General features: G+C 38.8%; 1 non-coding gene across 1 annotated transcript; it reads left to right on the top strand.

Moving 5' to 3' along the window:
* Positions 1 to 262: 262 nt before the first annotated feature.
* Positions 263 to 369, top strand: LOC131217818 (small nucleolar RNA R71). The gene has a single exon (XR_009157408.1). It is a non-coding gene; the product is annotated as a small nucleolar RNA R71 (small nucleolar RNA).
* The last annotated feature ends 12,391 nt before the right edge of the window (positions 370 to 12,760 follow it).

Here is a 12,760-nt window from a genome sequence, read left to right as displayed (position 1 = left end):
CGTAGTCACTTTACACTTGAGATCATCCTCTTCTTTTAAGAGATATAATCCACCTTTCTCCTTTAATTGAGTCGGCCTAGACGTGGTGTTCGTCATTGGGTAATAGTCCCATGATTGTGTTTTTTCAGCAAGACTATCGAGGTAATCCCATACCTCGTCAACATCTTTATTAATGAACTCTCCATTACACATTGTCTCGACCATTTGGCGCATGGAAGATGTCAGTCCATCATAGAAAAAATTTGTAATGCGCCACGTTTCAAATCCGTGTTGTGGGCATGAACTGACCAAATCTTTGAACCTTTCCCAACATTGGAAGAATGTTTCATCTTCCTTTTGGGCAAAGTTCATTATTGCTTTTCTAAGGGTAATCGTTTTATGATGTGGGAAGAATTTTTTTATGAATTTCCTCTGCATGTCGTTCCATGTGCCAATGGATCTAGGACGCAGTGAATGTAACCACGTCTTAGCTTTCTCTTTTAAGGAAAAAGGAAAGAGTTTCAGCCTGACTGTATCCTCAAATACATTAGGAAAACATAATGTAGCCATAATCTCATCGAAGTCTTTCAAATGTAAATATGGACTCTCTGATTCAAGTCCATGGAATTTGGGAAGGAGTTGGATAACTCTTGGCTTGATGTCCATTTGTCCTGTGTTTTCAGGAAAAATCATGCATGAGGGCATACTCACTCCCGCCGGTTGTAGATAATCTCGTAAAGTACGAGGCGGGGGTGCCTATTGCACCTCATTCTCATCTTGGGTATCCTCCACCCTGGGTGGAAGTAGAGGAGGTTGGTCTTCAGCCATAACTTCAGTTAACTCAGGGGATTTTGAGCGGTGTCTAGTCCTGCAATGAATAGTCAACCCCTCAACCAATCCTCCTTCAGTCAAGAGACGTCGAGTGTTGTCACGGGCCCACTTGGGCATGAAAACACTCGCAGCCCTCAATTAAAACCTAATCCTAAGAAAGGAAAAGAAAATCTAGAAAGAAAGAGAGAGTTGGAAAGAAATTACCAAATTGGAGTCCTAAGTTAAAACCTGCAAAATAAAACAGAATAAGTTAAATTCTAAAAAGAGAGGAATGATCCTTTAAAAGAAAAATAGCAGTAAATTAATTTCTAAAAGAAGGAAGTCTTAAAAGAAAGTGGAAATTTCTAAAATAAATTAGAAAAGATCTAAACTAGAAAGTAAATTATTAAAAGAGAACTGAAAAAAATATAAAGTAGGGAAGGAGCTTACCGAATTAGAAATTTCTATCTTAAAGGCCTACAAAATAGGAAGGTTAGTTTCTGAACAAAAATTCTAAAAATAAATTAGGAAATAAATTAGATTTTAAAAGAGTTAAAATTAGAAAGTTACTAAAATAAAAATAGAAAGTTAATTTCTAAAAAGAAAAGAAATAACCTAATTTCTAAAAATAAACTATTTCCTACAGAAGGGAGAATACTAGAATTAGAAAATTTCTAAAATTTAAACCCTAATTCTAAAAATAGGAAAAAGTAGAGAGATTAGGAAGGAATTACCAATTGAGAAACTTATGTCAAGATCCTATAAAACAGGAAACAAGTTAGTTTTGAACTTAAATAAATAAATAACAAAAAACTAAGGTTAGTAAAATCCTAATCTTAAACTAATCCTAAAATCAATTAATTTCAGAGAATCGTAACCGTCAGTCCCCAGCAACGGTGCCAAAAACTTGTTCACTTCCCAAGTATAGGGTTGTGATGTAGTAATAAACTCGGTAAGACCGAGGTCGAATCCACAGGGACTGATACCTGTACGTTATCTGAAACCAAGTAGAACTAGAACTAGACTAAGATGTAATCTAAACCAAATAGAATTTAAGAAATAATTGTGGAATAATTATCTAAAACTTTAAGGAATTCAGAGGAAGGGAAACTAGGGATTCAGAGGATCCACTTGTAGAGATCAGGGAGATCTTATGCTTGCATCAGGAATCATGGAAATCAAACTGAATTTACTTTATCTAGGTTTTAAGAGATGAAGGGTATATAAATTAGAATGGATTCCATCATCAAACCATGCCCAGGAGACAGAGCAAACAACAGAATTAAGCTAATTACCAACCAATCATCAATGCATAAAAGTTAGGAAGGATACCGCCATTCGACCATGCCCACGGAACAATGATGAACAACAGGGCTTCCTGACTTCATAACATAAAAAAAAAGGGAAAAAAGAAATATTCAAAGCCATTGCAAACCCATTGTAATTTCAGTCACAACAGATCATTAAAGACTGAAAGAAAATATGCCTTTAATAATTAACTTAAAACCAAGTTCAGTTCAGAAATTTAAATTAAATGCATGAAATAGTGTCTCCCATCTCGCTACAGGCTTCACCTCTTAGCCCCAGCTAAGAGGTTTAGCCGATCATGATTAGGTTAAAATCCTTAGGATTCATAAAGAAAGAAAGGAAAAACAGCCAACAGAAAATAAGAAAAAGAGAATAAGGCAGCCAACCTCCTCAATCCTTTCTCATCTTCAACAGCCTCTGGTCCTGCTCTTCTTTTCTTCCTTTTCTTTTCTCCACACGCTGCCAGCAGCAACCCAGCCGCTAACCTGTGCTCACGTCCCAGCAGCAAAGGCCAAGCTCTTCCTCCCTTCTTCCACGTCTCCTTCCTTCACGTGCAGCAGCAACCCAGCCGCTGCTTCCAAAATCTCTGTTTTCCTCCACGTTCCACCTTTTGCTCACGTCCCTGCCCCACTGTCTCCCTTAAAGCTCTCTCTTTTCTTCCTTTTATCCCTTGCTAGGGACGGAGGAGCGAGGTTGTTGTATTCAAAACGGAAACAAATCCATTTACGCAGACAGAGCTGACGCAGCCGAGAATTTTGCAGCCGGAAGAACGACGTGGTCGGTGATGTTCACCGCGGATATCTTCGAGCAAACTTCCTTGCACGGTCGGTTTTCACTCCTGCTCCATCTGAATGGCTTGGATCATCATGAGGTATGATGATGGTGGCCCACCAGAGTCGACCGTAGCTTCCTACTGCGGAACAGAGTCGCCGCAAGTCGACTCCGCCACCTGCGATGGCCCATTTGTTGAGGCCGAGTTGAAAATCCACTCCGTCCATTGAATGAAGAATGAAAAACCAGGTGGGAATGGCTGGTTTCGGATCAAACTTGGTGTGGCCCACGGATTCCTTCGTTGCACCGTCTATCCTGCGTTTACATGCACTGTACCTGTGTGTGTGCATGGGACAAAAAAGAAAGCTAGGCGACGGTTTTGGTCACCTCGCAGAGCATATGGACGGTTTTGATTTTTGAAACCTGTGAGGGATGGGGCCCACTACACAAAAACGGACGAACAGCGTCCGCCTGCTGTTCTCCGCATGCGAGAAGGATCGGGTCAGCGCCGCTGACCCGATCGGCTTGATTCGGTGCACGTTGAGTGCACTTACGCACCGTGCACTGGCAATTCAATGGGGTCCACTCATGATGAATCTGTGCAATCCTCTCCGTCCATCTTCTTCCCCTTTTAATTTAAGATGTTGAGTCCAAAACTGAAGCACATCCAGAGATTAGGTGGGCCCCACTTGAGGTTTTTCAAGGGCTGCTCTATCCGTTGAGCCACTTCCACAGTGATCCAATGGCTGATTTTTGATGCGTACGGTTAATTCATGATCATCAGGTCTCATATAAAGTTTGGAGCCAATCGGACAGTGGAAACCCCATAATCCTGCATTCTGGATGTCTTTCAGGCCTGTTTGAAGTGAGTGACTGGAATTTCTCTGATCTCTAACGTGTAAATCCTCGTTCATGGTCCCATGGGGTCCCGTCCATTGCCTTGATGATGCCTGAGCTTTAAATCCATGCTTTTGGCATCCTATCCAGTCCGTGCTCGTGAATACGCCCTGCATCACAAACATGATTAAATCAGACCGTTAAACAATACTATGTTCGTAAATCCAGGTAATAACTGGGTCTGATATGCAATATTTGACCCTCAACATTTAACATAAAATTTAAATCATAAACTCATTCAATTTATGATTTATGTGTCCATTTAATATATAAAAATATGAGACGTTACACATGTTGTACCTTTTTTTTTTTAAAGGAGAATTGTGTATTCATATATGAGGAAATTACAGTAATTCAGGAAACCCTCGGGGCAGAAAAATGTCCCGAGGCGTCCTACCATATGGACCTATACCTTTGTGAGTTCTCTAATGGAACCAAGCCTTACCTTATCTAGAAAGAGCATCCCTTTGATCAGCAGAGAGACCTGTCGTGCCTCACTATACCAATGGCTTTGTTGGAGCTCACTACCTGCATGTGCCAGCCCATTTACCGGCCAATTCACTTCCCTCTGGATGTGCACGAATCGAAATAAGCCAAGACGCTTGAGTATAAAGATCCGAGCGATCCAATGCCTCCATTTCCACCCCGCCTCAGACATGTGATTTAACGCATTCACCACCAAGCTAGAATATGATTCGACCACCACCTTCTCAAGTCCCTGGTTAGCGCAATAGAGAAGGCCTTCATACATCGCTCTTAGTTCGGCGTTGTTGTTCGAGCCAAACCCATAGTCGTTGGAGAATGTAAAGAGCATGTTTCCATCAGCCGTCCTATAGATCCCACCTCTGCCCGACATCCTCGGGTTACCTTTGGTGACCCATCTACATTAAGATTGATTTAATCAACCTTCAGCCTGGCCCAAGACACCACCTCACATCTCTTTTAAGGACAGGGGGACTGGACAATAACCAGATTCAACAGATGAAGGCAACCCACCCAACAAGAAGGGGTAAGGGACGACTCCCCTTTACTCATCCATCCTAGCCACTATTTAATTCGAGAGATAACCGATGCAGAAGACACAATCTTACCTTCGAACTTTGCTTCATGGGATCTTTTGTCAGTTGTACCTCACATTTTACACTAGTTGGATATTCTAAACATTTATTTCATGGGATCTTTTGTCAATTGGAACCTTAGTCTTTTAATTGCCCAGGAGTCAAATATTTACAAATATAACCCCGATCCAATGCAAGAATTTTATATGGTAGGCTTAACATGTGCAAAGTGTGTCCAATTGCATTATAGGTTGTCCTAAAGTGGCTAAGTGCATATGTGCATCCAGCTGATTTTCTTCTCCTTTCCATTTTCCTTAGCCTTCCAGACTATTTCTTTTTCTTCCTTAGGGAGCTTAAAAGACTATTGAAAAAAAAAGGTTTTGCTCCAGACCATCGAGTAGCCACCCCTGCATCTTCTGGGTGTCTTCTGTCGTGTATGGTAGCCAAAATATGGCAAGTGGAAGATCTTATGAAGCAAAGCTAGTGGTATAGCCAGAGAAGGGTCTGTTTGTATGCTCGTTAGTGGGAGTCTGGCCGTTTCAATTTAGCTAAAAGTCTGATTGTGCTTCTCCTTGAGGATGGAGCTGCGTGGATGTTGTTTGAGCTCTGTTTTCAGCTCTGGTCTCTGCTTCTATCTTTTTCGGTGACAACAGCGGTCTATCTCAGTTTTCCCATTTGGATTCTCTTCTGGATGGTAGGTCACTGATCCCTGCTTCATCAGGTGATGCTAGCCTGTTCCCAGTCTCTCCACAATTGTTTTCTACTTCTTTTCCTTTTAGTTTAGCCTTATGTAGGAGTGGTATATGATAGGTGCGGTTTGCATCTTTTTATTGGGACCTGCCCGAATGGTTATATATTCCAGATCTCATTAATGATATTCTTGTGGAAAAAAAAAGGTGCATATGTGCATCTAAGCATACATTTCTTAGACGAACTTAGACGCATCGGTAAACTGGTCTCAAATGCACTTAGACACACTTAGTCATAATTACTTGCAATTAGACACACTTTCATGCCCCTAAATATTTGGTCCCTTTAGCTTAATATAGAAGTTTTCTATTGGAACTAGTCCCATAACCAAAAGTTAGACTTTGAGTTGGGAATTAGAGTTAGCATTAGGGCCCCTTAATACTAACTCGAGCTTGGATAGCTCTCTCTCTCTCTCTCTCTCTCTCTCTCTCTCTCTTAATATTTATAAGTGATGGTAGTCTATTAGACTAATTCCATCCATGCATGTGTACTTATATTCTCCCGCAAACTGGAGCATAATGTTAATCATATGCAGCTTGGATACAATTTTAAAAAGATAAGAATAAAAAACATCTTTAATAAATGAATTAGCCAGTTAAAATTCACTATTTAAAAAAAAATTCAGTGAGTTAAACTTTAAACAATAAGACCTTCAAATAATACAAATGACTAATTTCTCACAAATAAAATGGCAATTCACTTTAATATATTTGGTACTTCATAGAATCTAGGATTAGTAAAAACATCAATGGTAAACTAATTAGAACAATTCAATGGAATTTGAGATGTAGTGAAGATGCCCAAAAGAGAAATAAGTGAGCAAAGTGAGAGAATCTCACTAATAACATGACTGTGGAGTGATAGTCAGCTTCAACTGAGGAATGAATAACAGTGAATTGTTTCTTCCTCTTTCAAAAAACAAAGTCTCATCCACCAAATGTGTAAACTCTTGTAGTGATTGGTTGGGCCACCTCAATCAGCATCATAGTAAGCTTGTATATCAAATGTTCTCCCTTTAATACCATAATAAATGTGTTCAAGAAAAAGAGTGATAAGGCTTTTGGAAACTACAACTAATTTGATATCAATTTAAAGAAATAAGCCCTTAACATTCCAATTGATATGGCCACGATTGTTAGGTGGACAAGACCAACAAGCTTATCAAATGTTCTCCCTTTAATACCATAATAAATGTGTTCAAGAAAAAGAGTGATAAGGCTTTTGGAAACTACAACTATTTTGATATCAATTTAAAGAAATAAGCCCTTAACATTCCAATTGATATGGCCACGATTGTTAGGTGGACAAGACCAACCAAGAGTTGGAAAAAACTGAATGTTGATGGCTTTACTTAGGAAACCCAGGGACAGGAGGTGGAGGAGGCATTTACCAAGATCATGCAAGGAATTTGATCTTCGCTTTCCATAACAGCTATGACTAGGTCTCTAACATGGTAGCGGAAGCCAAAGCGATGGTAGACGGGCTTACGTTATGTAAGGAAATGGGGCTTTCCTCATTCATAGTCGAAACAGATTCCCGCACTCTTTTTAAAGTAATCTCTACTCACTCTATTTACTGAAGCTAGAAACTCTGGTACCAATTAGAAATTATTCACCAACTCTCACTATGCCTCAACCTTAGATTCAGCCACACCTTCAGGGAAGGTAATTCAGTGGCGGATGGTCTTACCAACATTGCCAACAGTGGCGCTCCAGACAAGCTCTTCCTTAACAACACTTAGCTTCCCAGACCCATCAGAGGAGCCATGGTCTTTGACAAATCAGGGGTAGGCCAAATTCGACAATGTCGATTGAAGAAAGGGATAGGCTAAGCTTTATCTGCCTGGCTTGCTCTAGGCCATTTTTTGGCCTTATCCCCCCCCCCCCCCCCCCCCTTAGCATTCTCCTTGAGTCCTTACATCCCATGCTGTTGCAGCTACTGATTCCATGGTTTTTTTTTTTTTTGCCTACCCAAGAGCTTTTGGCTGTAATGGTGTAGCAGATCATAAGACACTACTATCTCGTCCTGCTTCTTCCCCCTGCCGCCGCAAAATTCTTCCTGTTGTAATTGATCCCAGCTATTGTTGGCCCCTGCCTCCCTCCTCCATTGATCACCTATTTGTGGGACTTATTTGATATGCGGAATTGGCCCACGAACCTAGCTGTGCATAGAACATGATGATTGAGAAGAGAAATAGGGCATACCTGTCTAAGACGCCATATATAAAGAAGCAGAATACTAGAGATATTATGCTATGATCTTCCTCTCCTTAACACCCGAATAATAGAAGAATCAATGGGACTTTTACTTCTGTGTTGTGGTGTAGGATCAGGGACTTAGCCTTCATTTTATAGATTGGCTGGGGTGCAGAGAGTTTGAATCCCATCACAACTCTCTCCCCACGGCTCCACATGTTAGCATCCTAATAGTCTTCAAATAACCACTATGTATTGTAGTTACAGCACTCCACCCCATACGCATACTTGCGTAGATACACTGCGCAACTCACATAGAAGTGGGGTCTACTGGTTTACCCAATCATACAATACAAACCATACAATAATCTAGATTATAATAAGGCCCACCTTATAAAGTTCTTACATTCTCCCACTTGGGCCATATTAAGCAATGTCAATGATTAATATGTTCAAATACTTTTGAAAACGGATTTTGATTTTAAGAAAACATTCAAATAGTTAACCAATGCAATTGTTGGACAATATAGGTAATGTTATTCAATCTGGTCCATCAAGACTATCAGTATCAAATTGCGGTAGTCGTCACAACTTTTAATTTAAGTGAAGTGAGGCTAAGCGCGGTCTCAATCACTATCAATCTTAATGACATAGATTGGGAACTAGGAAATGTGGTATAAGAATTACACACTTAGTATGATGATGTGTGCCCATCCTTAAGAAGTCTTGAAGCTTTTAAATGTCTCTAACGAGACATGATTGTAGTTCTACTTACTCAAATTTTGTGCATATATAAAGAGAAATAGAAATAAATCTTTCTATCAAAATCAACAAACTATATGAAATGAGATCTTTAAAATGTCTATGAAAATCAAAATATGCTCGACTCCCATTAACTGAAAACATTTGCGGGATCAATGGTTCCCATGGATGTTACGTGCTCCTGAAATGGCGTGATAGGGAGCCCTTCCGTGAGCGGATCTGCAATCATCTGTTTAGTACTGATGAACTCCACAGATACTTGACGATTTTGAACTCTTTCCTTTACAACAAGATACTTGATGTTGATAGGCTTCGACCTTGATGAATGCTTATTGTTACTAGAGAAAGAAATAACAGTTGAATTATTACAAAATATTCTCAATGGTTTCAGGATATGCTCCAATATCCACAAACTTGAGAAGAAACTCTATAACTATAATGACTTATTAGATGTCTCGTGACAGGCAATAAATTCAGCTTCCATGATGGATGAGGCAGTGGTGGACTATTTCACGCTTTTTCAACACATAACCCCTCCAACCATCATGAAGATGTATCCTGAGGTAGACTTCTTAGTGTCAACGTACCCTGCGAAGTCTATGTTTGAATATCCGATCAACTCCAACTGATTAGATTTTCTATATGTGAGTCCAAAGTCCTTCATTTTCTGTAGGTACCGTAACACTTTCTTTGCAACTATCAAATGTTACATTTCTAGATTAGATAGGTATCTCCCCAACATTCGAACGACAAAGGCAATATCCAGTCGCATACATACTTGAGCATACATGATGCTTCCTACTACTAATGTATAAGGAAATTACTTCATTCAATTCTTTTCCAAATCATTCTTTGGACACTAAAATAGGCCAAAATTTTCATCCTTCACAATGGGCGACTGTCCAGAAGTACAATTTTGCATGCCATATCTTTCGAGTACCCTGATAATACAGGCCCTTTGTGACAGGCTAAGCAGTCCACGAGATCTGTCTTAGTGAATCTCAATGCCGATGATGTAAGAAGCTTCACCGAGGTCCTTCATTTCAAATATTTGAGATAAGAATTTCTTAGTGTCGCTCGACATCCTGATATCACTGCTAGCCAATAGAATGTCATCAACATACAAAATCATCATAATGAACTTACTCCTACTGATTTTAATGTAAATACATTCATCTGCAGTATTTTATACAAAACCATGGGAGGAAATTATTTCATGAAATTTTAGGTACCACTGATGCAATGCATGTTTCAACCCATAGATAGATTTTTTTAGTTTATAAACCAAATGTTCTGATCCATTGGCTACAAAGCCTTCGGGTTGTAACATTTATACATTTTCATTTAGATCCCCATTGAGAAATGATGTCTTTACATCCATCTGATGTAACTCTAAATCCATATAAGCTACAAGAGCCATTATAATCCAAAATGAGTATTTCTTAGATACTGGTGAGAAAGTCTCCTTAAAGTCAATGCCCTCATGTTGGTTAAAACCCTTGGCAACAAGTCTGACTTTATATCTTTCGATATTACCCTTAAAATTTCGCTTGGTTTTAAATATCCATTTACAACCAATCGGCCTTATTCCAATAGGTAACTCAACAAGATCTCATACTTTATTATCCCTCATAGATTTTAACTCATCTTTCATGGCATCAAACCAACAAGAAGGATTAGCACTTTGTTTGACTTGTATAAAGGATTTAAGATCTTTTTCCACCTCCTATGTCAAAATCATGCTCCTATAAGTATACGATGTAATCGTCTTAGTTTACGGGTTTTTTCTCTCTTTCAGATTTCTTAATAGTTCAGCTTATAGGGTGTAATTTTGATTTTTATTTTCCTCATCAGTGGTTTGTACATGAGGTTCTACATGGTGTTCTTTAGTGACTGCATGATCGACTGCATCATTAATATCTACGTGATTTGGAGTGATTATGATTGAAGTCATAGTCATTTATTCCTCAAATACAAAATTTCTAATGTTCGTGCTCCCACTGTTTTCAGTATCCTCAATGAATCTACCATTCTCAATCTCAACAATCCTATTAGAGTGGGAAGGACAGTAGAATCGATAGCCCTTTAATCTTTCTAGATATCTTATGAAGAAATAACTTACAGTTCTAGGATCAAGCTTCTTTTCATACGTGTTATAAATTTTGACCTTAGCAGGATAACCCCAAACATGTAAAAATCAGAGATTTGGTTTTCTCCCATTCCACAACTGAAAAAGAGTTTTGCTTACTGCCTTACTAAAGACTCTATTAAGCATATGAACCGTGGTTTTGATCGCATCACCCAATAGGAATTATAGTAATGCCGAATTACTAATCATGCTTTGCACCATATCCATAAGGGTGTGATTACACCTTTCAGCTACACCATTCTAATCTGGAGTACCAGACATAGTGTACTGGGCAACAATGCTACAATCATGTATGTCTAGCGAATGGCCTTGGATTGCATCCTGATTCGTTATATACACCATAGTATTCACCAACACGGTTAGATCTGACAACTTTAATCCTTTTATTGAGTTAATTTTCAACTTCGGTCTTATAGATTTTAAAAACATACAGGGCATCTGATTTCTCACTGATAAGGTATAGGTACCCAAAACGAGAGTATTCATCTATAAATGTAATAAAATATTTGTGTCCATTCCACGAAGCCATAGGGAATGGTCCACAAATGTCCGTATGTATCACCTCAAAGAGACCTACACTCCTGGTTGCACCTTTCTTTCTAGTTCTGGTATGTTTTTCTTTTATGCAATAAATGCACACTTTATAGTCGGAGAAGTCTAGAGAATGGAGAAATTCTTCTCGTACAAGCCTTTCCAATCTCTCACAAGATATATGACATAGTCACCTGTGCCACGACATGGAGGAATTCTCATAGTCTAGCCTTTGCTTAGATCCTAGTTTATTTCCATGCAAGGCATTAACATTGTAGACGTGTGAGGTAATCAAGTCTAACTGGTATAAGTTATTCACTATAGAGCTGGTGCCAACTTTAATCAAATTAAAGTAAATACTAAAACTTTTATTTTCAAATTGAAATGAATATCCCAACTTATCCAAATAGGAAATTAAAACTAAATTACGCCTTATAGAAGACACACAAAATGTATCTACTAAATTCAAAAAATAACTAGACTCTAGCTTAAGACTATAGACTCTAATTGTCTCCACATCTACCTTGACACCATTGCCTACGTATACTGTGTACTTTGCATTAGTTGCTGGCCCAACCTGTAGTAATTCCTGCATAAAAGTGCATATATATGTGAATAGTAGTCTTCGAATCTATCCACCAGGAATCCACTGACACATTGGTGAGATTAGATTCAAAGCAGATGAGAACAGAATAATTATCTTTCTTTATGAGCTATTTCTTATATTCTTCGCAGTACTTCTTCAGATGACCCGTCTTTTTGTAAAAGAAGCACGAATTATCTTTGGCCCGTTTGCATTTCGATCAATTTCCAGATTAATTCCCATTGTTACCTAAGAATTCATTATTAGAACATTGGTTCCTCTTCCTTTTCCCATTCTACCTATGCCCATGTCCTTGTCCTTGTCCTAAGGGTACCATGTTTATATTTTGTATTGTACCTCACTGTCTGATCCTATCCTCCTCTTAAATGCTCTGAGTAATCAGTTCATCCAATGTCCAATTGTCCCTAAGAGTGTTATAGTTCACATGGAACGTACAGTATTGAGGGGGTAGGTTGTTCATGATCAAATGAACCAATTGATCTTCAGTAAGTACAAGGCCTAGTGAGTGGATCTTAGAAACAATCTTGATCTTCTCTACAATGTATTCATGGATATTTCCTTTTCCGTCGTAGGATGAGTAGGTTAATTTGTTCAAAAGAAAACCCACTTTAGCTTTATCTGATTTCTTGAATCGTTTTTCCATTTCAGTTAGGAAAGTTTTTGCCTTATTTACTTTAGGCATGACACCTTTCATGGAATCAAATACTTTATGACTTTTAGGCATGTGTCATTCGATCTAAACCATGCCTTGTAACGATTAATCTTTTGCTTCAGAAGCATCCTCATATGGAACAGGGGGTTCAGGTTTTATTAGGGCAAGGTCTAATTATAGGCAACCCATAACAACTTCGATGGATTCTTTCCACTGAGCATAATTAGATCCATTCAGGGCAGGAACGTGATGTGTATGAGATGGAATCCTGACTGTAATGGAAGAGATATGTAC

Source organism: Magnolia sinica, chromosome 10 (genome assembly GCF_029962835.1).
Source record: "Magnolia sinica isolate HGM2019 chromosome 10, MsV1, whole genome shotgun sequence".
Lineage (NCBI taxonomy): Eukaryota > Viridiplantae > Streptophyta > Magnoliopsida > Magnoliales > Magnoliaceae > Magnolia > Magnolia sinica.
The sequence above is the reverse complement of the archived record's forward strand: the minus strand, read 5'-3'. Positions and strand labels throughout refer to the sequence as shown.